Below are 26,230 nucleotides of genomic sequence, written 5' to 3' on the forward strand. Positions count from 1 at the left end.
TTAAGACGAAAAAGACAAAGGACAAAAGAGATGAAAGACAGATCCGCCCCTGTGAAGACAGAGGTCTATTCATAGGCCGCTCTGCCATTAACACTGTAGCTCTCATCCAAAGAGGTGGCTTTACTGATTAATGCTAGCTGTGCTTACACCAGCGAAAGTGCGGAATTCTATTCTAACTTCAGTCCTCAGGGGTCCACACTTGTCTGTCAAGTCTAACAAGTGGGGGACCAACGCCTTTTCTTTTTCAACACACCTCATTCAGCCTGAAAACCATAATGATGGTCGGATTGGGCAACAGAATGACGTGTTTCACTTGTCTGATGAGTTATAATATAAGGTATAACCTAGTATAATGCAGTCCAGATGTTGGAAGACCCTGAAGACCCAGACTGCAGCATTCTCCATCATAAAACTGTAGCCTAGAACATTCCTGCATTGATTAACATAAAACCAGACACTTTTTTTTTTCCTTTTCTGAGGTAAGGAAAGCAATTCTGAATTTATTTCTCTTTTCCACACATTACAGATCCTCTTAGATGCAAAGAAACATAGCTTACTGATGTGAGTCAAGCCCTCTCCGTCACGCATGAGGCAATCTACCAATCAAACTCACTCGGCTGATTCTGCAATGAAAAAGACTCCCCACTCAGACCCCCAAACTCATTACCCATCTCATCTCAACTTCTGGAACCGAAGCTGGGTCGAACAGCAGTGAGCTACAGACTGACCCAAGTGCTACAAATGCTTAGCCCAATACATGCAATCAACATATGTGCTAGCGTGGAGCACTTCTGAGTCTTTTTTTTAGAAGTTATCATGGCTATATGTGGTCTCTTGCGTCACAAGGACCCTACTTAAACTCATTCAGTTTTAGAAGTAGGCTGCATTTTCTGATTCTTATGATTCAAGTCATTCCAAACACAATCAGTGATGTTGTGGTTTGGGCTCTGCGGCAGCTCTGAGAACATCACCAGCATTTTCTTCCTGGTCAGGGTCGCAGCGGGTCTGGGGGCTACATGGAATCATTGGGTGTAAATTCATTCAGAGGGCATCAGACACTCACCCAGTCACTCACACCCATAGGCAATGCACCTACCAATGTTTTATAGTATATACCTGGAGGAAACCCACGCAGACACAGGGAGAGCACCCTAAAATGCTCACAGACAGTGATCTGAGCTGAGGAAAGAACCCAGGACCTCACAAGTCCGCAGCTGTGTGGATAGTGACAGTATAGTGTGTGGATAGACCCTATGGCGCCTAGTAATGCATGTGCATCATTTTAAGTTTGAAAGTTTTTTGCATTGTATAATTCAAACATTCTGCTGGTCTTTTGTCCATCCATTCATTATCTGTAAGCGCTTGTCCAATTCAGGGTCATGGTGGGTCCAGAGCCTACCTGGAGTCATTGGGCGCAAGGCGGGAATACACCCTGGAGGGGGCACCAGTCCTTCACAGGGCAACACAGACACACACACACATTCACACCTACGGTCACTTTTGAGTCGCCAGTCCACCTACCAACGTTTGTTTTTGGACTGTGGGAGGAAACTGGAGCACCCGGAGGAAACCCACGCAGACACAGGGAGAACACACCACACTCCTCACAGACAGTCACCCGGAGGAAACCCACGCAGACACAGAGATAACACACCACACTCCTCACAGACAGTCACCCGGAGGAAACCCATGCAGACACAGAGAGAACACACCACACTCCTCACAGACAGTCACCCGGAGGAAACCCACGCAAACACAGAGAGAACACACCACACTCCTCACAGACAGTCACCTGGAGGAAACCCACACAGACACAGAGAGAACACACCACACTCCTCACAGACAGTCACCTGGAGGAAACCCACGCAGACACAGAGAGAACACACCACACTCCTCACAGACAGTCACCCGGAGGAAACCCACACAGACACAGAGAGAACACACCACACTCCTCACAGACAGTCACCTGGAGGAAACCCACGCAGACACAGGGAGAACACACCACACTCCTCACAGACAGTCACCCGGAGCAGGAATCGAACCCACAACCTCCAGGTCCCTGGAGCTGTGTGACAGCAACATTTTAATTTTACAAAAATAAATACATAAAAACTATTAATGTGCTATATTCATGAACGCTAACATCGAAATCACATTTTTTGAAATCGTCTAAACCAAAATTCACACGTAGGTTTGGATGCAATATTGTCCCTGGAAAAGAAAAAACAATGCACATGCTTTTGCAGTGCAATATAGTTTATGGAACTCACGACGAATGCAGTTATGAATACTTTTTACTCGCTTTCCATATTGAAACTGCTGAATTATTTTTATTTTATTTTTTTTGCTGTTATTTTTTATATATATATATACATTGACAATGTTTGACTATGCAACAATTGCAATAAAATGGTAAAACGCTTCTGCACGGCTAATATGTATAGCCTTCAGAAAAATAGCTCATATTTAACCGCAGTTTTGCCTGGAAATGAAGTAAATAAAAGGGTGCAAGACTGATTTGTTTTAGTGTGTTGGGGGTAGGGTTGTGGTTTATAAAAAAGTGAAGCGTGTACGGCTTGGCTGTGCAGACGAGCTGTTATTTGGAACCATCGCTATGCTGCTGTTGTTGTTTTTCCTGCTGCAGTGCTAAGAGCTAGCTAGCTGGCTTGTGCTTTGTGATTGAAGGTTTAGAGATCCTATCTCCCCAGTGTGCCGTCTGGATTTCGACTGTGCTGCCTGGTTTGGCTGCGTCGGCGGTAGTTCTAATTAAGCCGAGAGAACTCGTGGCTTATTATAGCGTGTGTGTGTGTGTGTACAGCCCCATGCCTGCTACTGTGTGAATGGTCTGAACGGTGAGATAATTATTGCCAGCTTCACTGGAACGCTCCTTTACAGTTTTTCTCCTTTTAGCGCTGGAAAGGAAGATGAAACGACTCCCCCGGAGACTGCCAGGCATTTAGTTGCTTCTGTAGAAAGTTTATAATCTACTCTGTTCTGAACTTCCACGCTCCACGGCAGAGAGAATGGCGTGACGTGGGAGGGAGGCTGAGGTTCAGCTCAGGATCCCAAATCAAATTCCGTTGCGTAAGTGTACCTCCAGAATAAAGTGTGCCAGAGCTACTGATGTTCTTTAAAGGCTGGCTCCCATATGAACAGCAGAGTGCAGATACAGCTGTGTTCATATCTCATTAGAGCCTAATTATTCTGCGAACAGGATGTCTTCATTTCTCTGTTTCAACCTCCGGGTGAGCGCTTCCATCCTTTTTTTTTTTTTTTAGGCTATAGGTTCTGTGGTCTTTGAAATACATATGTTACTATAGGCCTGGGGGCTGCTGCTGCTGCTTCTTCTTCTTGATGACGAATTACAAATGCATTATGCATGCACTCCTGGGTTGCTCCAGTTTAACAAGAGCACAACAAGAGAGGACAATCCCTACGAAATGAAGGAAGTGTGTCTCATTGTGTGGAACACCTTTCCCTCTTAAATACACCTCCCTACGTCTTTCATGCATCAGTAGCCTTTGAGCTTTCTCACTCCCTTTCTCTCTCTCCCTCTCTCCCTTCATTTCTCCCCCGCTACCCTCTTTCAGCGCACCTCAAACCCAATCAACAGCTCTGGCTGCGAGCCTGCTAGCAAAATGGCTGACCTCAAGCTTGAAAGGGAGAAAGTGAGACACAGAGAGAGAGAGAGAGAGAGAGAGGCGGAGGGAAGGGATGGGATGAGTGACAGACAAGAGGCAGAGGGTCAGTGGGGTACATAAGAAATGAAGCGAAATGAGAGCACGATGAAGGGTTTAGGCAAATGAGACGAGGGAGCGGCAGCTATTGAAAACTCAGAAGGACACAGGGCACGATAAATACAAGGATTTTTAGCCGAGGCACTTGATGGAGGCGCTGCGTAAATAGCCCAGGCAGCGGCTGTGTTTGCAGGGACTTTAATAAGGTTCCAGGGGAAAGACCAAAAGGGTTGAGGCTGACACACACACCTGCCTCACACACAGACAAAAGCCACCCATCCAGGGAGTTTCATTTCATCAGTGCTATTATCCATCTGTCATAATGAGATCGGGGAATTTCAGGCCAGATATCAATTTCAATTTGCAGCTCCCACAATGCGCCACTGTCGATTTCACACCGTAACCCGAGCTTCTATAGAATCACACCTTTTGAAGTAATGTACAGATGGTGTATGGAATACATGATCACCTTTGAGTGTCATTGTAGCAACTGAAACATCCAACGCCCAAGATTCTTCTACCAGCCCCACTGCAGTCACCAAACGGAATTGGATCTCCCATTTCTCAGTGGGTTTCTGTGCTAATAGCCCTAAAACACAGTAAGGGGTTGACAAACAAGTCACCAGCACCGTACTGTGCTGTGCTCAGTCTTTGGAGTGAACACACTTTCCTTAAAAATAAAAAATAAAAAAGTATAAAGAAAAAAAAGTTGGATATTCTATTTCTGATGAAGCCTTCTAACATATGTGTAGCACAAAGAGCACAGGCTCACCTTTGCATACAGTGTAATTTTAGCAGCTATCTACATCCTCACTCAAGAAGGTTTTTAAGGTGGATTTCCTTCTTCCGGTGAAGCCTTTTAACTGTGGTTCCTCCTATGAGTTGCCACCGAGGCGCCAAAACAGATTTCCTTGCTCACTTCTGATACAATCATATACGCAGCTGCATCCGTCTCCTCGTCTTATCTCGCCACGTATCACCTTTCAAAAGTTCAAGCAGCGAATTCCATTTCCACGATTCCCCAGAAAGGCCCATCCCCGTGGGGAATTGAGTCTTTTCACAGTGCCTTTGTGCGGTGTAGCAGTGGCATCATCACCTTACTCCTGCAACAAAATGCTCCTTTGTGCTGAAAGGGGAAGGCTGTGTGAGGGTCCTCCACTAGATGGCATACCAGTGTCGTGTCCCTTTTTCTCTCTCTGAGAAACAAGTCAAACACCTGCCCTGGAAAAGAGCAAACCGCAAACTTAGTGTAAGAAGCAAGTGATACACAACGTCGCCAAAATTACTGCACACAGGAATGTTTTCTAAGCTGATGCAAAGCTTCTTTTCTTGACGGTGCTGAATACAGTGAGATATTTCCCAACACAGTACAGAAGACCTAGGCCAGGCTGGAGAATGCCTCAGGGGTCTGGGAGGCAGGGGGGTGCTTTTCATAGTTGGTCTCCAAAGAACCAAAGTAAATAAATAAATAATTGAAATACGATGTCCATCAATCTGAGCTGTCAGCTGAGCATTTCCAATCATGAAATGACATCCAGGGCCTATGTCTGCTCCACGTTTGATGGACAGTGCTTGGACGTCACCATACCCCTGATCCCATTCACAACCCCCATTCCCAACAGTACAGGTGTCAGTGCACTGTGAGCTACCTTCCAACAAAAGCCTTTTGAAGCGAACAGTGTAAACAGTTGAATATGAGATCTGTTAAATACCACCCCTTCCTTCCCCTTTACCACAAGCATGACAATCGTGAACCGTCCGTCGGAATAATTTCAGAGGTGCGGCATCTCGCTAAAGGCTATTTAATTTCACAGCTTATTCTCTGGTTGAAATTGATTCTGGAAAGGACCTGATCTGTGTGGCGGAATACAAATTCAGGCTTTCCGCCTCTGTCAATAGAGTGCCAGCCCTAATTTGAGACGAGCCGTTTCATTAAAACGAGAAATTTAAAAAGCCGGGCACTTAATTCTTTGTATCTGCTGAGGCTTGTTGTGGGATTATTAGCGTACGGGTGAGAATTAAGTGCGTGAGGAAGAGCAGAAATGGCGTGGCTTGCAGTCGTTAGTCTGAAATAACTTTCCCCTGTCAAACAGGGCTACCTCACACCACAGCTGTTGGCTTGGAAAAACAGCATATTTTGTGGATGCTGGGAGTTGCTTTCTGTCCATTTCTATCTTCTGCTGCTACTTTTCCTCACAGTCGCCACACTGAATCTGAACTGCCATTTCTCTGTGGGAACATGGGTTAATAGTTCCAAAAGCCAGTAAGGGGTTGACAAGAAGTCGCTATATTTTGTCTGTATCTCTGAAGCCACATCTACAACTTTGGAGTATACACACATCACCTCTGGAGCCACACACACTCACATACGCACACTCCCGAAACCCACAAAACTGGCCCCCGTCTTTTTATCCTGTGAAAGCTGGTGACATTTGGGGCTGGTGGCCACGTCATTAACTGATCGACCTCTGTGGGAGCAGGTGGGGGCCGAGGAGGAAGAGGAGATGAGCGCGGGTCTGAGTCACACTGTCAGGGGCACTACTGCGGCAAGAATTTTAATAAAGCTAACTCCTCAATGTGTCAGCAGGCCCTCCTCCCCGTCGTCTCGCTCTCTAAAAGACCATGACACACAAAGTCTGCGTCCAAAATGTCCCTGTCTGGGGTTTGTCACTCGCACCCCCGCCATCCGCCCCGGCAGCCAGCGTTTTGTCCATCCTCCGAGGAATCGGTCAACTCTTCTCTCTCTCTTTTTTTTTTTTTTCACTGAGCTTCACTTGCGAACCTGGTCACACTCCTGTCCAAGGCCCGGCACGTCGCGCTCTCCATTTTTCAAGAGCCTGAGTTCAAGTGAAAGGAGTCGATGTGTTGAATTACAAGTGAGTCGTCGGGGTCGTGTCAAGCGAGATCTGTCATGTCTGAGCCAGTCAGTTCAACTTAATACTGATTAATGCCGCCCTGCCGCGTGGCAGCTTTGATCAACTTGTGCGCGGTGGGAAGAGAATAAATGAGAACCTCAGCCAAATAGGGGAAGCACAAAAGAGATGCAGTATTGTTACTCTCACCTTATCGTCCATTAGCGATATGATTGATTAAAAATCATTATGGAGCCCTGTGGGAGGTCTTTAAGGCCCCTCTGATAATGCATCATCAAGCTCTGCTACACCACATCTCCAGAAAACAAACCCAAATGCACTTAGGAATGCTGCAGTGCTTTTCATAAGGCTTTTCGGAAATGAACCCAAGCTCGGTAATTGACTTTGTAAAGAATCCTCTCATTCAGGCAGCTGCGTGGGCAATAACCAGGACTTTACTTTGCTTTAATTCTTTGTGTAATTTCTACAAGCATTTACATATTGTAGTGGTTATCTGCATAAATTAGGGTTTCCTGCTTACCTCCTATGAAGCTATCAACATATTCACGTACCTCAAAATATACAAACAAATTCATAACATGAAATACCAGGCAACTGTACACTCACTGCAACTCCAGAACTCTTCACTGGCACTACTCTTACTTTATATACTGCTCTTTGTTTGCCATTTTGCTCTGGTGTCGACTGAAGTTGGATGGGACTCCATTTTGAGTCTTGGTTCCCCTCAAGGTTTTTCCCTCCCACTCCTGCCTCGGCTCATTCACATTTTTTTTATTTACAGGCATCATACCAATTCCCTGCCCAACAGCAGGGCCTCCACAATATCACATCAAAACATATTTTAAATGTGACTTACACTGACGCAGTGTGGGAACTGCTTTGCCATGGCTTCTATGAAATAAATCAATAAGTCAACAGCAAGTGTGTACCATTTTGGAGGCAGCTGTCTAATTAGTCCTCAAACTGATAATCTATACACTGACACACACAAAAAAAACACAGATAATCAGCAAATAATCAGTCTTCTAGACTGGGTTATCTCCCACCCTGAGTAGCCAGTGTACAGCCAACCGTCAATTTCTGCCTGCCTACGTTACCTTAATATACTGCATTTCGAATGCAGCCCTGTCAGGTCTTGGAAAAGTAAATATGTCTGAAGGAGCAGTGAGTTATTTTCTATATTATAATCGGCCATTATCCTGTCATCTACTGGTGCTGATGTTTGAGAGATGCTGGGTATTAAACCCATTTTTAAAAAGGCCACCCCCATTTGGGAGACTCATTTTATGAAACATAAACTATTTCAGGGACTACAGAGCAGTAAGAGTTGCCGTCTCTTATGTAAGTTGCACTGTGTATAAACAGATTTCTATGTAATTGGGTTTTGGTAAAATAACACAGTTCTGTTCTATAACTAAAGGTATATAAGACAAACCCTCGAGGTGGTCAGATCTGGGACAGTTAAGTATGACAGGAGTGAAGGCGGTCTGTTACCTACATTAGGCCTACTTCTTGCTACTGTGACTCATTTAAATTTAATTAATACTTTCCATATAATCCTTATAACACCGTTTAAATAAAGAAAGGGTTCATTGACTTGTGGTTGCTATATAAATTCTTAGTGACCTTTAAAAACAGCAGCAGATCACTGTGATTTGATCTGAGAGTGTGACAAGGTCTAAACAATTAAATGAGCCTGTTATATCTGAGCTCATTTGACAGTGCAAAAGAATGTCACTGTGTGTGTATGTGTGTACATATATATATATATATATATATATACAAAATATAAATTATAATTTATCTCTCATGGACATGTGATTTTCTAATGTTAACGCTAACCCTAATCCTAAATCTTACCCTAAACGTAGCCTTAAACCTAGCCCTAGGCTTAAAACTGGTGCATTCATCTTCATCATATATTTACTAATATTTTGCAAATACTGCAAAAATTGAAACTTTTCTAAGTGAAAATATAAATGCTAAATATTTCTCTTATATTTTCTCTTTGTGGTGTTTTGAGTAAAACTATGACAATTTAACCAATAACCAATTCCCTCGGGTGTTCTTTTTATTTTTAATATCATGTTTTCTTTTGGTGATTTGATCTACAGGAAATGTCTCATTCCAGGGGCAGCATTATTTTTTGTAAGATGAAAAATGCAATAAGATTCTCACCCTATAAAAAATGATTGCCTGGAAATAAGTAGAGAGAAAGTATTATTCCTACTACATATCTTACACTGAGGAATATGAGATATATTGACCAGATTTAAGAGGACCATATATTCCATATCCCAGGAGCCATAGAATGGTTTACCTTTACTGGATCCAGTGACATCAAACAAGCAACAATGTCTGGAAATAGGTTGAATAATCTGGTAATATTCTGATAGCCATCTCACAGTGAGGAACATTGGTTACGTTGTCTAGATTTTAGATGATCTTAGGATATTACAATATTGTTTTTTGTTTTTTTTTATCCCCTCCACTCTGAGAGTTTTCAGTAAAGTTTGGGTTTGGGTTTGGACTCGATTTGAAGTAGTTTTACTGTGATGGACACTCGAGCCCAGTTCTTTAAATAGACAAGAGTCAAGCGGTCATACACAGCTCTGCTACAGTCTGGATAAGTAAGTGAGATGACAGAGAGTGTCAGAATGGTCCACATCTGCCACATGACGGCTAGTGTGTGTGTGTGTGTAGTGGCCTCAGACTGGTAACATCTCTCAGAATCTCTCCGAATGTCATTTCACAGCAGCAAAGTAGATGTGTTTTCACACCTCCTGTCCCCTCCACCCCCGTACAACAAATCAAATCTCATAAAATCCCAGTCAAACCGTATAGAACCCCAACCTCCATTCATCCACGCTTATCACATTCCCTCTACACACTGATTGTAAATGAGTATTTTGCGACAAGCCAGTTTTAAACGGCTTAGCTCTGCCTATACATTACGCTTCTTCTCTGAGGCTGACGTTCCATAGAGACAGAACTTGGCAGAAACTGTCTGGCTTTTCTGAGACATGGGAGCGGATGAGAGAAACAGAAAAAGAGAAATAGAGTGAGGGAGAGCGAGAGCAAGAGCGATAGAGAGAGACGGGAGCGAGGGAACAGATGGAGGCAGAGATACAGAGAGAAGATGGCTCTCTCTCCCTCCCTGTGTCCAGCAGAGAGAGAGGGAGAGATAGTGAGTGAGAGAGAGAATGATTACGGGGAGCTGAAAAGGGGAGCGAGACGAAGCGATACGAGGGTTTGAAAGAGGGAGAGCGTGTGTGGGGGAGAGATAGCAGGAGACGGTGATGCGGTCGAGATGGATGGAGATAACGACGGAGAGATAGGGAGTGAGGGAGGGGGAGAGAAGGAATGGACAGCAACAGCAGGAGGAACACAGACACTTGCTGAAACCTGTCGCTGGCCACACTCTGGAAAATAAAGGGTTTAAAAAAGGGGTCTGGGTCAGATTTGTGGTTCTAGGCCTGGTTTAAAGTCTTGCAAATAAAATTTGCCTGGTGACAAACTCAATCTCAGTTCCTTTCATGATCATAATTCAAGAGCCTTGGAAGCGAGCCAGTGGATAAAAAGACTTGCTCTCTTCTTTTGGGACAAACAACAGATTTACATTTATGGCATTTAGCAGAGGGTATTCTCCTGATACTTCTTAGTCCATAGGCTCTACATGTCCAAAAGATCCCATGCCAAATGTGGGTAGATTTGTAAGATGCCCCTCAGCATTTGCTTTCTCTGAAGTGATGGAGCACCATTCAGTACCCTTCGAGATGAATATGAGTGGTGTATGTGATACTACACTAATCATCTTATAATTAGTAGCTGACCTTTATAATGTTCTCATGGCTGAATTCCATCAAACCCTCGCAGGTATGTTCCAAAACCTGCTCTAAAATCTAGGAGAAGTGTAGACAAAACCTTAATTATTACACTTTCAAGACTCCACGGTCATTCCTTGAAAACAACAGGACCACCTCATTTTTGCTCCAAAGAAGAATATAACAAGGCAAGAGTCCACTGCAAGTGTTGCATAATTGGTATAGGACCTTTAAACTTTAAAAAGATTCTTTAACACACTCCCATTTCTTATCTAATACATGGCTCGGTGAAGTACTATGTGTTCTACGGGTTCTTAAGGACAGTGGCTCTTAAAGTGGGGTGCATGATTGTAGACAGGGTCAACGATTCTCTGGTGAATTAAAGAAAAATATAACAAATATAATACTGCCCCTATTACACACAATGTAAACAACCTAGGAGGATAATGCCAAGTACAGGCTTCCTCCGAATCATGTAGAACAAGACCAGTGGACAACTCTACATAACTAACAAATGCTACAAATGCTAACTTTCTGGCCCAACCTGGCTAACAACCGTGTTAACTGAAAGTGGTGAAAAAATAATTGTTGACAACCTGTTTTTCCAACAAAAACTAGATGACAAATAATAGTAATAATAGGGTGACCAGATCTGAGAGGATGAAAAAGAGGACACGTCTCCCTGGTGGGGGGGGGGGGGGGGGTTGGTGTAGCTCTACAGTCATTGAAAATCGTTATGAAATAGCTCGTTATTTCTGTTTGAAAGCAGGAAATCGCAAGCACAAAACTTTGTCTGCTGATGTCAAGGCAACGAAAGCGAGAGATTCGTAAAGAGGAGTCGACCCCCAAAGAATTGATTCTTCGAGCGTCCGGGAGCTTCTCATATCAACTGTTGGCCAATGATTCAAAGATTCAAAACTCTTGGAGTCGACTCAGTTTACAAACGCATCCTGCAGTGCGTTAAAATATTAAATAAATAAAATTAAAATATTGTAAATTAAGGCGGCACCGTGGCGCAGCAGGTAGTGTCGCAGTTACACAGCTCCAGGGACCTGGAGGTTGTGGGTTCGATTCCCGCTCTGGGTGACTGTCTGTGAGGAGTGTGGTGTGTTCTCCTCGTGTCCACGTGGGTTTCCTCCGGGTGCTCCGGTTTCCTCCCACAGTCCAAAAACACACGTTGGTAGGTGGATTGGCGACTCAAAAGTGTCCGTAGGTGGGTGTGTGTGTGTGTGTCTGTGTTGCCCTGTGAAGGACTGGCGCCCCCTCCAGGGTGTATTCCTGCCTTGTGCCCAATGATTCCAGGTAGGCTCTGGACCCACCGCGACCCTGAACTGGATAAGAGTTTACAGATAATGAATGAATATTGTAAATTAAAATATTGATGTTAAAATAAATGCAAAATGTATTTAAAGAATAAAGTGGTCATAAATTTAGATTTTAACGCCTTTAAATGTAACATAATTTTTAAGCTATTGTTTATGAAAGTTTAAAATATATAATACATCAGAAATACTCAAATCTTTAGTGTTAACTTAATGGACTAATTAGAATACAATGATTTTCATTTTCATTCACTAAAACTAACTAATTCAATTAATTATTAGATTATTAATAATTAAATTACTAAGATGAGACAAATCTTTGTTAAAAGACTACAACTAATTTAAAATAAACTGCCGAATCTAATACTGGCAAACACTATGCTTGGTGATGGGAGAGTGGAGGGGCCAGCCTCAGATGGCTGAGGCATCATCAGGGATCAAACCAGCAATCTCATGATAATAGGGCCAATGCCTCAACCCCTGCGCCACCCAGAATCCCCTGATGATGTGTTCTAATAGGCATCACTTCTAAGTCTTTAGATGTTTGGGAGTTTCTAGTTTGTCTAGTCTAGTCTGTGGAATTTTCAGATCACTTGGGAGAGACTCTGGCTTCAACAAATTTGAGAACCACTCCTTTAGGGAAGAAATCCAAAGTGGTTCCTCTATGGCATTGCTCACTTTATTTGGGCAGCTTCATATTTTAAGAGTGTGCAGAGGCAGACTGCTGAGGAACAGTGTTGGCTTGGTAGGCTATTTAGTGAGAGTGGATGCCAGGAAAGTGGTACAGGAGTCATGTGGCACTGTAGCCCCACTTTCAGACACTTCTCAGAGAAAGAGAAGTGGAGAGGACAGGAAGAAGACAAGCTCTCGACAAGTAATGAAAAGAAATGTGCGCGGAGGGGAGAGAGAGGATGGAGAGATCGGCAGAGAGCTCTCATGATTGACAGCGAGGACGCTAGAGACAGAGAGAGAGAGCGAGAGAGAGAGACGGGTAACTAGAAGCAGTAAAGAGGACATAGAGCATCTCCTGCTGCTGCGTAGTCCTCTTGTCCTCTTCTGTCATCAGTGCCCACACTGAGGGGGCTGCTGTGCCCATATTCATTCATCCAAGCAGGCGAGGGCACTGTTGGATTTACTCATCAGGCTCACACACGCGCGTGTGTGTGTGTGTGGTACACACTAGGGAAAAAGCTCCCCCACCGCCCACACTCAAATAAGAACCCACTCCCACTGCTATGTGTCACTCAGCCAGTCAAGCAAGGACATTCCAGCACAAAATGTCTTCAGCCTGGCAGCAGAGACGGAGCTCCTCTCACTCCGGCATCTCAACAGCACGGTGAGGCTGGGAGTGAGCGCGTGTCACATTCCCTGGGAAAAAAAGAATGCCTTGCTGCAGGTTTGGGAGTCTACACACTCACACTCATAGCTTTTCACAAAGGCAAAGCAAAGGTAACTGCAAACACAAGGTTCAGGCCATTTCTGTAATTTGAAGGCAACCTAGGAGAATTAATGAAAGACCAAAAAAAATCACCTCCTGTTAATGTAATCTGCATTTTACTTAATATGTATGGTCTAAATAACAAAAGAGTCGTGGAATATCTACTTCTAGACCGGGTGGCATTGGTGGCACTGCAGGTAGAGGCACAGACAGTGAGGAGCGTGGTGTGTTCTCCCAGTGGCTGCATGGGTTCTGTCCAGGTGCTCCAGTGTCTAGGTCGGTGGATTGACTGTGCCACCGTGTCTGCAGGTATGAGTGTGTTTTCCTCATTTCATAATCGAGTTTCATGTTGGATTTCTTGATGAAGCAGGAGGCTGTGATAAAGGACCAACAGGTTCTGAGCCTATGTGGTTAGGCATTTTCGAATGCAGTGCAGTCTGAGGGCTTGAAGGTCGTGCTCAATCTACAGTGATGTCAAACTTCAAAATTCGATATATGTTCCACCATTCTTTTGCTCACCCCCAGCTGTTACAGAGTGTAGCCAGCATCAAGTTTGTATATTCTTTCAATATTTTTATAAAATATTGGTCAGTGGAAACACTGAAACTCTTTCATTCTTTAAAAATAAAACACTTTATGTGTCTAGAAACACATTGTCTATGTTTAATAGTAATTTATTATTCATCAGCCTACACAAACATCTACAAAACTCTTTATAAAAGGTGTTTAGTGGATTCCACGCTAGAAAGCGTTCACAACTGACACCTGTTGGAGAATGGTGTATGTCAGCTGTCGTGAAACGTTAATGCAGGCGTCGTGTAGCCTCATGACAGGACACCTATAGTAAAGTGCTCCTGATTTTTGCACTCTATTGTCCTGGCACTGGTGTCATCCCTTCATTAAAAAATAAACGTATTCCCAGTAAAAGAGTATAGGCATGCGTGCACTTCACCCTCCTCTGTGCTGCTGTTCTCCCTCAGGCCTAGTTACGCTCTGGAGTGCTTGTCAGCAGTGAGTGAGGGAGTCTTGTCTTGTTGGACAGGCCTGCTTCAGATCTCCGGCAAGCTCTGGCGTCAATTACGTCGCTGACACCACCATACAAAGAAGTGATCTGTGTATCTCTCCAGGCAGCTGAATCTGGAAACATGTAGCCAGCTAGCGTGCTGTATTTCATCATGCGTCTTAATTAACGGACCAATAGTTGAGCGCTTCAGACGAGAAGAGGAGCTGTCACTGTTGTTTATTCACAGTCTTGTCCTGATATATTTTAATATATATATATTTTTCCCCTCCGTCGTGTGATAGCCCTGTCACCCAATTAGCTTTGAATGATCAACGTGGGAAAATAACAGCAGCGAACGCTCTGAGGAGAAGTGATGGGTGGCACCAGGCTTGGGAGAACGTGCTCCCATGATGCGCCGCTCTCTTCGGGGATTTCTGTGTTGCTTTCCTAATGAATAGTTTCGACTGATAAGGCCCATTTGTCTGTTTGTTGCTTTTTCCTAATGCGCGCCTGTCTATTCAATATCCATTAGGGGCCTGGCGAGGAGCGCTCGGCGTCCAAATGCAAAGTGACAAAAACACCTTGATGTGGAGTTTGTTCTCCCACGTCTCGCTGCTCGCTTTTGTTTGGCTTTAAGACACGCGTCCGTCTTTGTTAAGGCGGCTAATTGCTTCTGTGCTAGAGCGGCTAGCTCGGCCTGTCTGGCCGCTGATAAAGTATTGATTGGCTGTCCGCTACGAGGAGGAGAGAGCGGGAGAGGTTAGGAAGGATGAAAGGGAATTAGGTGCTTCTACCTACAGCAGAGCCACCATCTGATTCCTGTCAGAGTGGAAAGCATGGGCTAAACTTAACTACAGTGGTATGAATAGAAGATTCTGATCTGGAAATATGGGGTATGGTCCAGTTACATTGTCAGAGACTTGATGTGATGTGATTTTCACAGAAAGATGTTACCAAATCAGCTCAGTTCAACTTTAGAACTTTTTTCCAAATTCACTATTTGCATTAAAGCAACTCTAGGTAGTATGCTTACCTTAAAATTTCAGTTTTAAAATCATTGTGATGCCTCAGAACACTGTCAAAGGGAGAACTGAACCTCTCTCGTTGCTACTCCAGGTTCAGTACTGCAGAAACTACACTATGTAATTTTTTTCTCTAGGTTCTGCCTTTTTGCTTTCATTTGATCACAAGGTCTTATGTGACTCACTTCTGGAGTTTATGGTTGCCTTTCACTGTGTGAAGTTGATGTATTTGTTCTAGGGTCATGGTGGGTCCAGAGCCTACCTGGGATCATTGGTCGCAAGGCAGGAACTCACCCAGTCACTCACACACACCTGTGAACAACTTCACACAATCAGTTGACCTACGAACAGGTGTTTTTGAACTGTGGGTAGAAACGGGAGCAACTGGAGGATATCCATGGAAACAAAGGGAGCACACAACCAACTCCTTAATACAGTGACCCCAGGATTGAACCCAGGACCCCAGGATCCTTGAGCTGTGTTGCAGTGACACTGACCTGTTGTATGTAACATTCATGGCTTAGTTTTCCCAATTAATTCAATTAAATTAAACAAATGAACAGGACACAGAAATAAGTGGTTTTGCTTTAGATAATCAATAAACCGTATCCAGTGACAATGGGTGCTCCAGCTTTTTCATCTGACTATCACAATTCATTTCCATGTTATGGAGGTTTAGCTGGTGATGTACCACAGTAGAAACAAAACTGTGCACCTGCTTCTCCTTATGTTTATAAAGTCTGAATCACAGAAATAATGTACGTACTTAACTAGTTGAAATGAATGTACTGGTTTCAGTGTCTTGGCAATAAAAGACCTTAAACCAGCTCCAAACTTTTGGTCACTGCTGGAATTGTATTGACCGAGATAATACGATTGGAGCTAATAGGGCAAAGAGTTTTAGATTGCTTCTGTAGGAGTTACCACAGAGCTGGAGCACCGGGGTCATGACATCTAATGATGGGGGGAATTTCAGATCTTTTTCTCATTTTTTTCAGCCAGGCGTAAAACCCAGGAGGAGACCAAAACACGCGCTGTGCCTTTAAACCAATCCTGAGCTTTGGCCACTTATTCTGTGCCCTTTTTGCCCTTTTCTGGGCCATTTTCCTTTGTCTTCCTCTGTTTTGCCGCATTGGCTGATCTCTGGATACTCGAGGATCGTGGAATATCTGATGGTGTAGTGGAGGGGGAGTGTGGTGGTGGGCTGGCTTCATCTCTGTGCAGAAGACAGCAGCACAGCAGGGTCTGGCTCTGAGCTCAGAGATGGAACAACAGGATGAGACCAAAGCCCACCTAACAGGACTTGATAGCCACACACATACACATTCATACACATATACATACCCTCACACATGCATACACAAGTCTGGCGTCTAGCTTGGCCTCCGTAGGGAGAGCAGGGGCCAGTGGCAGTGATTGTAGGGATGGATATTTCATTTATTTATGTGCCGGTGTTGGGGTCAGCTAGAGTTAGTGTTAGCGGCTGACATTAGCGAGGGAGCAGCCGCGCCGGACGATTGTTTGTCGGAGAGCAGTGGCGGTCACTGGCATTTGTCTAAGCTCTGAGTCAAGGAGCGGCGTGACGTTGCCGTTGCCAGGGGGATAGGGTGACCTTAGCAAGCCCATACATCAGCCGTAATGGGGAAACAGTGGTCACCCAGGCACATCATAAACATCTTAAAAGAGCAAGTTATTTTATCACAAACAACCAACTACTGTCTTCTGGGTCGTATGTATTTTCTCACAAGCTCCCTGGCATTTATTGTTGAAAATGGACATGCTCGAAGAAATAGATACCTGGCAAGCGCAGCATCATAAAAAGGGACATCGCCATTTGTTCATTTCTCTCAAATGAGAGCTCTTAAAAAAGCTGTTAGTGAAAAAAAAAGAAAATAGACAAAAAAGAAGACAAATGCAAAACCAGACCAGGACAGTGATGGTGTTTGTATAACCGGTGTTTTCAGGGCACTGTAGCCAGTTGCACCAGCTAAACGCAAGTTTAGTAGTGGCCTAGTAGCAACATTCACATTTACAAGCTACTAGAAATGATAATAATAATAAAAATAATAAATGGAATTTTTAAAGCGCTTTTCAGTAACCCAAAGACGCTGTTACAATCAGATGAACACATAAAGACAATCACATCCATAACACTACATAACATACAATGATACAAAACAGGAACAAGGGTAAAAACAAACAGGGGCTAATCAAGAAACAGAGAGATTAAATGCAGCCGCAAACAGGTGTGTTTTAAGTTTGGATTTAAATAGCGATAGAGATGTTGACTGTTGAATTTCTGGAGGAAGGGAGTTCCAGAGGCGAGGGGCATGTCTGGAGAAGGTTCGATCTCCAAGACTACGCAGCTTAGAAGGGGGAATGGTGAGTAAACCTGAGATCTGAGAATTCGATTAGGTGTGTATGGTTGAAGAAGGTCCGATAAGTAAGAGGGAGCTTGGTTATTGAGAGCTTTGTAGGTGAGAAGGAGGATTTTGAACTGAATACGATATTTAACAGGAAGCCAGTGGAGGTTGTGGAGAACTGGGGTGATGTGGTGGTGGGACCGGGTTTGGGTGAGGAGACGGAAATGAACCAGTTAAATATATTATTTGTATTTGTCATATAAAAAAAATCATATAAAACCCAAATGATAATTCAGAGCCATTACACAATTCATGACTGCATTCACAATACATATTTCTCATTCAAACAGATATCCTCAGATATAAAGGCTCCCTGAGACAGAGCAGTTCTCTCTCTCTATCTCTCCCTCCACCTCCGTGTACTCATTGGACCATGTGTCTGTGTTATTCTCAGCTCAGTTAGCGAGCGATGGAGCCCTTCCTCAAATTGAAATTAAACAAATTTTGTTAGCTACAGCTTTGCTAACGTTGCTGAGTGTTAATGTATAAAATTACATTAAAATGTTGTGTTCTCCAGTTTAAATATCAGAAACTCCACGCAGCAGCAGAACAGAATAACCACACATACAAGAGACAGAGGTTTTATTTTAAAACACATCTGTAATAAAAGAAAATACAACCTTAAATGAAGAAGATGCAGCCTGTCCTGTTTTTATCAGGTAGCATAACTGATTGGCTGTAAAGTGTGAAAAGGTCACTCTGTGTGAGTTTTTTGATCTTGCCATCGTTACGCACTATTAGTTAAGATGTAGCATAAGTGTCTGTGGTGCACCAGCATTCTGTTTTACTACACACTTAAAAATGGTGGTTCGATAAAAGGGTTCTTTATTAAAGGAAATGGATCTATAGATCCCTGCAGACTTGAAAGACATTAAAGGGTTCTTTGCATCATGAATGGGTTCTTAATATTAATGGAGAATATGTACTTGGTGGTTCTATACAGTACCTTTTAGAAAAGGGTTCCATGTGGTTCTTCCATTGTAACAAGCTTCACACTGTAACAGTAGAGGAACCCTTTATGGTGCCATATAGAACCATCTATAGCACATTCTCCATCTATCTGTGGAACCCTTTCATCATTAATTCATTCATTATCTGTAAGCACTTATCCAGTTCAGGGTGGCAGTGGGTCCATAGCCTACCTGGAATCATTGGGCACAAGGCGGGAATACACCCTGGAGGGGATGCCAGTCCTTCACAGGGCAACACACACACTCACACCTACGGACACTTTTGAGTCACCAATCCACACCTACCAACGTGTTTGGACTGTGGGAGGAAACCGGAGCACCTGGAGGAAACCCACACAGACACAAGGAGAACACACCACACTCCTCATAGACAGTCACCCAGAGCGGGAATCGAACCCACAACCTCCAGGCCCCTTGAACTGTGACACTACCTACTACTGTGGGAGGAAACCGGAGCACCCGGAGGAAACCCACACGGACACAGGGAGAACTCACCACACTCCTCACAGACAGTCACCTGGAGCGGGAATCAAACCCACAACCTCCAGGCCCCTGGACCTGTGTGACTGCGACACTAACTGCTGCACCACCTTGCCACCCCCCCTTTCATCATGATACAAAAAATCCTTTAATCATACAAAAGGTTCTTCAAGCATTCAGGGTTCTATATAAAACCATTTCCTTTGATAATGAAACCCTATAGTGACATGATTTTTAAACTAACTTCTCCCAAAGGAAGAGGTACACCCCCAGCTTATGAAAAGTTATGAAACTTATGGTCGAGAAGAAAGTTCTAAGACTGAACTTACTGAAGATTACTTTGAAAAACTAAATACGAGGCAATGGCTGTTTCTCAATGCCAAGAGCGCAAAGCAGGGCCGTCACTAGAGATTAATGATTAGGGAGCTAAAATTTAACCAGGGGTGTCATAGCAGCCAATTTCTTTGATGAGGTACAGATTAAGCAAAGCCACAAGGAGCTATGATAACATTAGTTCTATCTAAAGCAGAGCTGTAGTTCCCGGTTTTTCAGCTCTGACCTGCTGCTCTCAGCACCGCTGTAGGAGGGACTGTGACTCCATTGGCTGCACACTGAATGATGTACAGATAACTCTGGCAGCTGATTGGCTAAATAAAGACCAATGAAAAGTGTGTTCTCTGTTTAGGAGCCGTGAAGAATCTGCCCCTTGCTCCAGCAGAGAGAGTGGTGTTTCTGTCTCAAACAGAGAAGTGTGGCCTCAAAAATACGTAACAAAACGCGTCCCATATCAGTTCAAAACGAAATGCATATTTTAGTGTCCAAATATGGGACAATTCCGTATTTTACGGGACGGTTGGCAACACTACTTGTGCGTATTCGGTCAAGAAAGCAATACAGACCGATAGCCAACGGCAATCTGGAGACTTTGCGTCTATGGCGCAAAGATATAGAGTGTGTTCTTCCGAAGAACGTTCTTGAGAAGTCTCCTCGCAAGTGCCGCGTTGAATTATGGGATTTACAGGTCGTTCTCAGTGGCAAGTCATGATCCTAGTTATTTTGAGCAGAACACGAACAACATCCGAGTATTTTCACTATATTTGCCATTTGTGTTCTTGAGTCTTGCAACATAACGTAATAAGGGGAAGAAGACGTCAAGCAAGAACACATATTGAGATAAGGCAAGTTTTATTCTCAATTAAGTAAATATCCTTGGCGTGTTTTCCCGAGTCTTAAACAAATACCTTGTGCATAATGGCCCTCTGGAAATGAAATGAATGAGGGGTGGTCTCTGAGTTGTTCACATAATGATTCATTCACATCTGTTGTGGTGAAGTGAATAGTGCTGAGGGGAAACACACACACACACACACACACACACACAAAGAATGAACAACACACCGAACTCCTAAAAGGGTAATATGTGAGGATGAGCCCTGCAGTGAAATTAAAGTGAATGGGCAATGGAGACTGTGTGGGAGTAAAGCTTTGATGGCATTTATACACACACACAAACACCTCTCCCACTCTATCTTTCAATCTCAATCTCTCAGGATGACATTGAGGTGGGTGCACACACACACACACACTCACACACACTTGTACACACATTGCTCCAACTCCCCTCCAAAAGTCAGAGCCCCAGTTAGAATCCCATCAGAGTAACAGGTCGAGAGGGTCAATTATTTACAGCGTCAAGCCCAGATTGCAATTACCCGCACCGAGCCGGCGAGGAGGCAGCAGCAGCAGAATGGTTTGGGATGAGCTGTGATGCGATACCCCTCCCTCCCCACCAACCCCTGGTTCCCTTCCCCAGTGATTGCAATGCGCCCTATCCTCCAGTGTGGCTAACACTTGTAGAAATTACCTGACAGAACCAATATAATGTTATTACCCAGCCACGTGCATCCAGCTGTCTCTGAGAGGCGCGCTCCCTCGTGATATTGGAGCATAGCTTCCCCACCCCATACCCCACCCTGCCCCAATTTATTTCCTCCAAATGAAAATGAATTATGCATTTTTCAGTGTCACTCTCAAATATAAACCACTGGTACAATGTGCACTGCTTCTATTACTGGTCAAGCATATGGAGCAGAGCTTTGCGAAATGGCATTCCTTAAAACTATAAACTTGGCCCCAAGTTTTAAAGCAAAGGGTAGGTTCAGTGTGGAAAGTCTTCCTGCAACAAGCTTTGGGTTGGTTTTTGCCTCTGGTTTCACTCGCTACCAGCTCAATTGAGGTCTTAGGGAAATAAGCCATCATGAAGGCGACAGGGTCTGATCTGTGGGTCTCTGTGAGATGTGGAATCAACAGTTGTGTACAGTGTTTCTGAAGCCGTCAAATGGGAAAAGTTGGTTTTGACATGAAATGGGTCTGAGAGCACTTCATGAGAGCCTTCGGTGTGTCAGTCATGAGTCCAATTCCAGGCCTGAGACACTGGAGTGTCCATGAAGTTCGAGCCCATGACAAGTTACATTTACACACCACCAGTGCATCAATGTCACTGCAGTACTGAGAATACCTACCATCCAAGTACTACCTGCCCTGTGCCCATTGAAAAATAGAGTAAATAACAAACTCTGCAGAGCAACAGATGAACTACAGTCTGTAATTGTAGAACTACAAAACTCTGCAGTATGTTCAGTGGAGCTGAGAGAATGGACAGTGAATGTAGAGGCAAAGAGGTGATAGAGGTAAGACAATGGCTGGATGGTGTATATAGTCAGTAGAGCTGAGTAAATGGGCAATGAGTGAAGCATAGAAGTAGTTTTAGTGATATATCTGATTGAATTTTGTAAACAGTAACAATAAATTCTCATTAAAATGAAATGTATTAAGACACTGTGTAGTCATTATCTCACTGCTGCTGACAGTATGGAGTACAAGATGAGTAATACAAGAAAGTGGTTATTAAAGATTTAATATTGTGGCATATCATATCAGGTGGTGATTTCTGTTACACTCTGTGTGAGATATTACTTAGTTTTTGGGTTTGTCTCAACACTAAAACGTGATCTGATTGGCTGGCATTCACTTTACTGATCACGAACGAGCTCTCACTGTATCTATCTTGACATGTGGCCTCTCCAACCTTTGAGATAAATGCCACATCGTAAATTATGCATAAATCTATGGCCAGCATTGTTGCCACATTAACTGATATATTATTGCACTGGTGAATCTAAAGAAGAACAAAAGTTCTTGCCCGGGGATCAATGATGATAATATTTTCAATGCTTGGCCCACAGCCTGAATATTTCTGAATATTTCCCTTCCTTCTCTGTTTCTGCAGTGGAAAATATGCCTTCAGCCTCACATCTCTCATTTGAAATAAACATTAAAGGCAAAATTCAGGATTGTAATCAAAAAAACACTTTTTTCCTCACCATTTGTTAGCGTTTCAGTCCATATGTGTGCTCAAAACCAGTGTAATGTTTTTACAAAGCCTGGTTGTCATTAAATGGGTAAAAAACAAGCTGTCTCTTGTCTCTTGAAGTGTCTCTGGGGTTTCTCTCTCGTTGCTCATGGAAGAGAATAGGCACATGAAATTGTAGACAACTCCAAATTTTGGAAAGCGCAAACTGGGATGTGGATATTGCTCTATTCCTGCTTCATACGTGGGTAATATTTACTTATGTTTGCCATTTCATACAGCCATGTGCAAACAACAGTGTTTTTTCCCCCCTCAGACATATAGTGTCACCTTAAAAGACATGGAGCTTCTGTACGTCAACAAACCAGAGAACAGCATTTCCCCACAATCGTAAACATCCCCTTTAATGTGGTACTATTATACAGCATGATGACCTGATGATAATGTAGTAGTTTTATTAATGCATAGATAATGACTAATCATTCAAGGGAACATATTATAGCCCCTTTCCCCTGTACACAGCAGGGAGGCTTGGGGAGCAGAGGCTCTGATTTTTAGCCATATTTGCTTTGTTCTCTTTCTTTTTCGTTCTCATGTTCTCCATATTTAATCAGTACTCTTATTTCTCCATGCTCATCATGTTTGTTTTACTCAGTTTAACCTTGTCTTTGTCCTTTCACATGAAGGCGGGCCCAGTGTGGTGAATGAAGGGTCTGCTGTCTATGTGAGATGCAGAACAAAATCAGAATAATTTGTTTCACCTCACGTTTTCTGAATTAGGCAGACTTATTTCACAGTTTGTTGTCGGTGGGTTGGTAGGGTCCACATATTTAAATTAATATGCTAATACACTGAAAAAGTGTTTTTTTTCTTCATAATGTGTCCCCTTTAAGTTGAAGTTATGCATGATTTAATTCTTAATTCTGAAATTTAGTCGCCTTCTCTGTCTGTAACAGTGACTTATTCACAGTGTGTGTGCTGAGTCCCTGCACAGTTTAAAAAAAATAAAAAAGAGAAAGAATAAACAACGCAGTACTAAAAATGCCAATGCAGTCATGGCATTTTTCCTTTTCCCCATAAGGTTAAAAAGTTTTCCTCACAAAAGTTTTAGAAGATTTTAATGTCCCACTTCTCTCTGGGACATTTCTGTATCCTTGGGGTCTTAAAAACACTTAAAGGAAAAACACTTGAAAGAACTACTATATTCTTCACCATACATCACAGTGTTACAGAAAAGCCATACAATTTAGAATGCTGAATTATTTCAGATCAAGGGTATTCATTCATTCATTCATTATCTGTAAGCCCTTATCCAGTTCAGGGTCGTGGTGGGTCCAGAGCCTACCTGGAATCATTGGGCGCAAGGCGGGAATACACCCTGGAGGGGGCGCCAGTCCTTTACATGGCAACTCACACACACTTATGGACACTTTTGAGTCACCAATCCACCTACCAACGTGTGTTTTTGGACAGTGGGAGGAAACTGGAGCACCCGGAGGAAACCCACGTGAACACGGGGAGAACACACCAACTCCTCACAGACAGTCACCCGGACTGGGACTTGAACCCACAACCTCCAGGTCCCTGGAGCTGTGTGACTGCGAGACCTACCTGCTGCGCCACCGTGCTAGTTACAGCTAGTAGGTCGCAATAGGTCCAGAGTTTACCTAGCTTAACTGTAGGGGGTGCCCGTCCTTCACAGGGAAACACACACTCACACATTCACTCACACACTCGCACCTATGGACACTTTTAGTCATCAATCCACCCACCAACCTGTGTTTCTGGACCATAGGAGGAAACCGGAGCACCCGGAGGAAACCTACGCAGACACAGGGAGAACACACCACACTCCTTACAGACAGTCACCCGGAGGAAACCCACACAGACACAGGGAGAACACACCAAACTCCTCACAGACAGTCACCAGGAGGAAACCCACGCTGACACAGGGAGAACACACCACACTCCTCACAGACAGTCACCCAGAGCAGGACTCAAACCCACAACCCCAGGACACAACCTGTAGCGCCACCGTGGTGCCCTTATTTATATTCACTTATTATGTATAAATTCTTCCTTGTATTAATATATGTGATGGACCCACCTACCCCTTAGGTCCATCTTTTGCAAATTGTGTGTTAACCTTCCTCTAGGTGTTCATCAGTGGTCACGGGACGCTGTCACTGGATATTTTGTTTGGTGGACTATTGACAGGCGTGCAGTGACACTGAGGTGTTTAAAACCTCCAGAGTAACACACCACTAACAGGTTAGTGTCACGGCAGCGCTGAGAATGATTCAACACTCAAATAATTCCAGCTCTGTGCTGCTCCTATGGGGGATCCTGGCCATTGAAGGACAGGGTAAATGCAGGGTAACAAAGTGTGCAGAGCAACAGATGGACTACAGTCTGTAGATTATCTGAAATTAATATGTTTATGATTATATTTGTAACTGATGGCATTGGTTGAGCAGTTGTTTATTTGTTGGTTAGTGGTTTGCGTCCCACTGTGCAATCAAAACCCTTTGTGTACATTTTATGTACACCATCACCCAATGCCATGAAGCCAATGGTTAATGAGCATTCACACTCACACTCTCTTTCTCTGTCATGCACACACACATACACACACACACACACACACACACACACACAAATGGACACACGCACTCTCATATACACGCTCATTAGAACCTGTGAGGCCTCATCACCCTCATCAATAGGAGCTGGACATGCATGTATGAATATGTGATATTATTCATTATAGCCATCTCTCCGCTGCAAATGGCTGTCCTCATCCTCCTCGCAAGGTCACAGCACATCCGGCTGCCTTGTGCATTCCCGTCACATTCCCCATAATCCGAAGCATTTGAGCCTGCAATACAAACACGTTGGAGTCGGCCCGTAACAAGGCTTTTTGTAATACCCGGCAGAGTGTTTAGTATTCTCTCCGACACGCGTCCTTGAATCCCTATTCCCAGCGCCTCTCTATTGTATGGCACTGGATGGGCCAGGAAAATACTCACACTATAACTGGACTGAGGGGGGGGGGGAGAGGGAGAGAGAGAGAGAGAGAGGGAGAGAGAGAAAGCAGCCAGAAGAATTACTTGCCCACTCTTTTCCAGCCGTCGGATCGGAGGGCTATTATCTGTCTTTAAGCCGCATGAATGGAGTGTGGCAAGCCACCAAACCGTCATAATAATAATAGATGTATGAGATGGGGCCCATGTGTGCTCAGGCAGTAAGTAGCTATTATGGCTATGGCATTTTATTGGGGTCTTTCTGAGTGTGATGCACACATAGCCAGGCTAGCCTAATGAGTGTCGAGTACAGGTTTTGCCGTTTGGCTCACATAGGGGCAGGGTGCCTAAAGACCGTGTCTGAAACCATGTGCTAAAGCAGGGTGGAGCGATTCATTGTGTTTATATCGAAATCACAATGTTTCAAACACCATGAGCTGCAAGTTTAATTACATCTTTCATTATTCCACACAGGGAGGCACGGTGGTACAGCAGGTAGGTGTCGCAGTCACACAGCCGGGTGACTGTCTGTGAAAAGTTTGGTGTGTTCTCCCTGTGTCCACGTGGGTTTCCTTCCATGATCTAAAAACACATGTGGTTAGGTGGATTTGGATACTCCAAAAGTGTCCATAGGTGTGAGTGTGTGTCACCTGTGAAGGACTGGTGCCCCTCCAGGGGATGTTCCTGTCTTGTGCCCAGTGATTCCAGGTAGGCTCCGTACCTACCGCGACCCTAAACTAGATA

Source organism: Hoplias malabaricus, chromosome 5 (genome assembly GCF_029633855.1).
Source record: "Hoplias malabaricus isolate fHopMal1 chromosome 5, fHopMal1.hap1, whole genome shotgun sequence".
NCBI classification, from domain to species: Eukaryota; Metazoa; Chordata; class Actinopteri; order Characiformes; family Erythrinidae; genus Hoplias; species Hoplias malabaricus.